The sequence below is a fragment of the Phragmites australis genome, chromosome 17 (genome assembly GCF_958298935.1).
Source record: "Phragmites australis chromosome 17, lpPhrAust1.1, whole genome shotgun sequence".
Lineage (NCBI taxonomy): Eukaryota > Viridiplantae > Streptophyta > Magnoliopsida > Poales > Poaceae > Phragmites > Phragmites australis.
This window is the reverse complement of record NC_084937.1, coordinates 27,823,595-27,829,570: the sequence shown is the minus strand read 5'-3', so window position 1 is coordinate 27,829,570 and position 5,976 is coordinate 27,823,595. Positions and strand designations below refer to the sequence as shown.

The 5,976-nt window shown below is 41.3% G+C and overlaps 1 pseudogene; it reads right to left on the bottom strand.

Annotated features, from left to right (window-relative positions):
• Nucleotides 1-689: 689 nt before the first annotated feature.
• On the bottom strand, nucleotides 690-4,775 carry LOC133896687 (putative HVA22-like protein g; annotated as a pseudogene).
• Nucleotides 4,776-5,976: the final 1,201 nt, after the last annotated feature.

Below are 5,976 nucleotides of genomic sequence, written 5' to 3'. Positions count from 1 at the left end.
AAGCTGATAATCAATAAGGCAAGATACAACCAATAAGAGCTGGACTTAGATCAGACAGCTTGTGATTGCAGTAGGTAGATGAAAAACATGATTCATATTTTTTTTATTAAGATATGACTGTACAACTATGTTTGATAGAAATGTTAGGGGAATTTAGAAATCAACAATAGAATTATTAATTGATCTTGCTAGTTCACTGATAGTACGTGGACTGCAAGCATGGACGTCAGAGTTTCGTGATCCACTACCATATGAACACATCTGAAAGCATTGAATACCTGGAGATCGATCAATCGGTTTAGAACGACGGAGAGGAGACAATTTGGCTGGACAGAGAATTCTACATCTTACTTGTTGAACTGTCGACGCAAAAACCTTCCCTGGTAGACGCATTTCGTTTTCACTGACTGGAGGCTACGCTATGCGGAATTATGGATGGTTACATTGTTTCTACTGCCACTTTTTTTTTTAAAAAAAAAAATTTGTTTCTACTGCTGTCTGTCAATATCACAATGCTGCTAATTCAGGTTCAAATCATTTTACGTTGACGGAAGAGTTCAACATCCAGAAAGCACGGCACGGCAGGCATCAACCTGATGCATCCACATCAATCAAATTGTTTTCATACTCTTAAGGATAAATCACTGGAGACCGAGCTCTGAATTTTGTCAGGTTTGATTGAAGTAAACGTCAACTGAGATGTGAGATCAAATGCTCGTGCGCGTTCACTCGGCATCGGTCAAGCTTGAAGCGCCTACGTGAAGACTGGGCAAGGCTCCGATCAGCAGCAGTGCTTCAACCACGAGAATCCAGATCCGGTTGTCTGAGCTATCTGGCGGAGGATCACCGTACCTGACCGGCCTGGCCTCTCGCGGCCTGCAGCTGCGACGGAACGCGGCGGACGACTTCAACGAGCCGTGTCCGCCCGAGGGGCACGGCCGTCTAGAGATGCGACGACGTCGCGTCCCTGGCCCTGGCCCTCAGCTCCAGCAGCCCACGGTCGATTTCCGCCTCGTGCGTCGCCAGGAACGGCCGGAGGTAGCCGTTCTAGACGTGCCTCGCACCCTTGGACTCAAAATGGTTCAGACATGTAAACTGTGGGTGCAACGCTGGAATCACGTCTTGTTCAGGGTGTCAGTAGCTTGCTGTAGAAACGGGATTGTCGATTAGAGGTGTAAATATATGTATCAATAAACTTCTTAGGAAATCGATATTCTTCTTCTATTTAGATCATCCAACATATCTTAAAATTTAAGTGGAAGTAAAAATAGAGTGAAATTTTAATAAAAAAAAATTGAGGCAACATGAGTACACATATGGTATATGAATCATATGTTACATTTATGATAGATCTACATGTCTTAATACTCAAAAGATCAGAACTAGTAAAAAAACAGGAAATGATAAACACCGAGCAACAAAATTCTCCAAATTAATTATTTAGAAGCAAGAGAATTTAAGACTCCATCATATAAGTGTATGTATACGAATTTTATACTTCTAACAATAAGAAGAATGACTCCACAAAATACTGAAATTTCAGCCTACAAACCAAAACGAAAATCAAGTTTAGAAACCGAAAAACTTGAAAACTTACAAAGAAACCAATAGAGTGAAATTAAAATAAGGTGAGTATAATATGAAGAAAAATAAATTTTATTGTAGCAGATGTTAGCCTTATTTTAAATAGATTACTTATATTTTTCACTAAAATTCTCACATAATATATAGGCTAAATACTCATTCTTTCATTCATTTAAAACTCTAGCACTTGATTCTCAAATAAGTGGCATAATAGACTCAAGTAATTAGTTGTACCTCTCTCATAGCCCTACCCTATATTTATAGTTCTACCTCTAAATTTCATAAACTTTTTTTAAAAAAAAAAATCATCTCTTGTAGTACACTTCTAATTATTATCGAGGATATTTTAGTCTATTTTTTTCTGCATCCATCGGATGACCACAAAGCTTTTACGACTTAGCTTCGTCTTAATTAAAGATGGCAACGGGTAAAATACCCGCGGATATAGGTTACCTAAACCCGTACCCGCGAGTCTATATCCATGCCCGTACCCGTTACCCACCACGGGTAAGAAATGCTACCCGCGCCCGCTACCCGCGGGCATCTTATACCCGTGGGCGCGTCCGTATGCCCGCCCAAAGCACGGGTTTGCGGGTAATTAGGATAAATTTATATACCTAAGCTCCTAGATTATATACCTAATGGTGACTTGGACCCACATGTAATGTGATTGAAGCGGGTTTACGGGTTCACGGGCACGGGTATGACTTTTTCTTGCCCGCGACCTTTTGCCCATCAGATTTAAGATCGTACCCGTACCCGTACCCGCGGGCAAGCATTGAAACCCAAACCCGCACCCGTCGGGTTTCTTACCCACGGGCACGCGGGTAATCTCTACGCGTTGCCATCTTTAGTCTTGATGTAAGCTTTGCGATGGTGCCATGTATTCCTCGAGTCCTCCTCGATTTTAAGCCCAAACCGCGAAACCATAGCGTGCTTCTCAAAATGTGGCTAACCGTCATTTGCTTCCACTTGAAGCAAGCGTTCAGATGATGACGCGTATCCTTCGTCTTACAATCTTAACCGTCGATAAATCTCTCCCGCTCCCGATCCCTCAAGCCGTCTTGTCACTTGCATCAGTATCTCATTCGCTTGACTTTGTCAACACACTATCTTCATTCTCCGTTTCATACTTTACTTGAACTTCATGTATACTACTAGGATCACCCTTGACTCTGTCCGATCCTCTTTGATCGTCTGGCATCAAGCACCCGCTTAGTCCCTGTGATCACCTGACGTCGACCGTCAAATTTGCATCCGTCACCTGCACACCTTGAAACAAGCAAACATATTTCTCCACACTCTAAAATATTTTCAGGTTGGCATTAAATCAAAAACTTCAACTCAGAGCACATCCTGCAGAAAACGTGAGTACGAGATGTTCCGGTGTGTTTTGCTCCCGAACATCGGAACATCTGGTTATTGTAACACTATATGTTGGAGGAAAACTTTGCTCTCTACAAGAAAGGTCCAATGAAAGTTTCTGGTGATCTCATATCTATCATCGGATTATCCGATGCGTGCTAATCCACCGAACCACCATCCTACAATATCTCTGCAACAAAAAATTCAGTACATTCTCCGGTGTTCACAATTACGACACTGGGCTATCCGGCATACATAATCAAACTTAGCGCTAAAAATCCTCTCTCTGCAGAAAATACTCCAATGCTCTCAAAATTCATCACCGAACCATACGATGTTTACTTTCATTTTCGCTTCAGCACTGAAAATACTCCGGTAATACCTTTCAGTGTAAGTACCACATTCACCGGACCATTTGGTACATTGATATATAATTTCGTCCGAAAATTGTTCACTTCAAGAAATAGTTCGACGAGTTTACATTGCATACACCGGAACATTCGATGTTCACACCAGAATTTTTGATATGTATAATTTTTCTACGTACAGAGAAGAATTCACTAATTTTAAACACAGCCAACTCAAATTAAACATAAACAAGAATAAACATTTATAAATATATGCTAACCAAATTCAAGATACATTATCTATTATCAATATCCCATCATATATAAATTAAAACACTTCTCAACTTATTTTCTCACTCACCATTGTCTTGGGGTGCCTGAGGTACACGACGAGCGCGAGCTTCGCCTCGCCGTACATCGGCAGCCACGAAACCGCGCAGTCCGCGACCCTCTCGAAAGCCGTCAGGAACGCGAGCAGGATCCTACTCGACAAAAACGATACTTCAAAAGATTCTTCATAACAGCAAAAGAAAGAAGAAAGAAAACAAACAGATTCTTCAGAAGATTAACATGGTGCGTGAGATTGCAAATTCGCATGATCACATCTTCTTTGAAACACAGGATTATCAAAACATATGTATAAAAAAACGAAGGCTTAGAATACCTTAGTTCCTTGAATCCTGTGTACCTACAAACACAGAGAAACTAGATAACCGTTTGAATAGAACGTAAAAAAATACAGAAATAAAAAAAGAGATAAACACAAATGAATTCTTTCAAGAGGTCAAACCTCATGTTAGAAATCCTTAAAAAATCCTATAGGACAAGCCATTCTACAGGATTCAAATCCTATAAAATTCCTCTATTTTTCATTTTTGCAAATGGGCCTCGATGTTGGTTGCTTACCAATACTGGCACCAGAAACGAAGCTGTTCCGTCTGCAGCGTGCTCAGTTCCAGCGTCTTGTAGCAGTCGTACACTGGGTAGGCGTACCTGGAGCCAGTCTTCATTCGAGACGCGTGGGGAAAACAAGGGGAAATTGCCGAATTGGATTGGGTTCTCGGGTCCAACACGAAGCTTGAAAAGCGACTAGATTTTCAGGACTGCTAACATTAGAAGTCGAGCGATGAAGGATACCGCCATCTTCAGCACTCACTAGAAGCACAAGATCAACTCTGCAGCGGATTGTTCAGAAATTTGTCATCTACAGAGTGAAGTTTAGCGTGCATGTAAACAATACTACGATTGGTCAACAATGCGAGATACCTATGAACAACACAGGCTAATGGCGAGGACTAGCCTGGGGCTCGGTTGGCTAACAGCTCCAGGTGTGAGCCCTGTCACCCGGGTTCAATCCTAGCTCAGGCCTCACCAGTTTTTATCTCCATAAAATAATTATCTTTGAACGCTGCGCTAATGTCTCTGTGTGAGTATGTATAGGTAAGGCTGCAAAAATACGAATTTGTATAATATATGTGAGCGTATTTAATGAAATAGATATTTTTTTTCTGTATTTATGATTTTAGCATCTGTATTCGACATACGGTGTGTCGAAAATGGCTTTTCGAGACACGGTATATCGAAAAAGATATTTTCGGCACACCGTGCGCCGAATATACTGTATTCGGCACACGTAATAAAAACAATTTGTCCATTTCTTTAAATACGCTCATGTATACTGTATAAATTTGTATTTTTGCCATGTGTGTTTACGTTCTTGTTCAGATACTACAATCTGTATTTAGATGAGAGGTGTAAAAAGAAAAGACAGGCTAATGATAAGAGGAAAAGGAAGTGATCGAATGAAGTTCTTTGTTTCGAATTACTGCTTCAAGAAGGTGCTAAAAACTCTATAACTTGATCGGGCAAGCGATTAATCAACTTGTTCCTTCTGCCTATGGCTTTGTGGAAATCTGATGAATTAGATTCTTGGGTACGGGAACCGAACGGGCGCGCAGTTTGAACATGCAGGGGATATCAAGGAACAGCCAACCGCGGCGTCCGTTCGCGCCATCGGTGACTGGGCTCCCGGGAAATGGTTGTAACGGAACGCAGCACGGAAGAGCCATGTTTGGTGATGGTTGCTATTCGTTTTAGAAAAACTCGGGCAGGTTTCTTTTTGGCACAAGAATTTTGTAGTGGACGGTATGGTTTCTCCAGAATTACTACGAGCTGTCACTAACACATTTCTGCATAAGATTCCACCTCCCAAAGGAAAGCAGCAAAAGAAAACAGTTCTCTAAGGGAAATTTGAGGTAGGTCCTATTTGGAATGGACGAATTTAGTTGAAATTCGGATGGATTGTACTACGTCCTACTAAGCCTTCCAAACGGAGCCACACCTTTTCAAATGGAGGAATTTCATTGGAAATTTGAAAGAATTGTGCTACTTGCAAAACTCTTGTGGAATTCCAAAAGGAGGCCATAAACTTTTTAATAGTCCGGCTCTCAAATCTCAATTACCTGCAGCATCTGGACCAAGCATGTGAGCATGAACAATAGCAAATCATTTCCACCAGCTTCCCTGATCCAGTTCTTCTTCTTTCTTTGGAACACAAAAGGGAACAAACACACGCTAAGCAATCATACATTATCAGGCATGCTTCTTTTCCCTACATTGCAGTACGGCGTTTTCTTAGCAGGAACATACTGTAAAAACTGTACGAATAGGTGCCCCCATC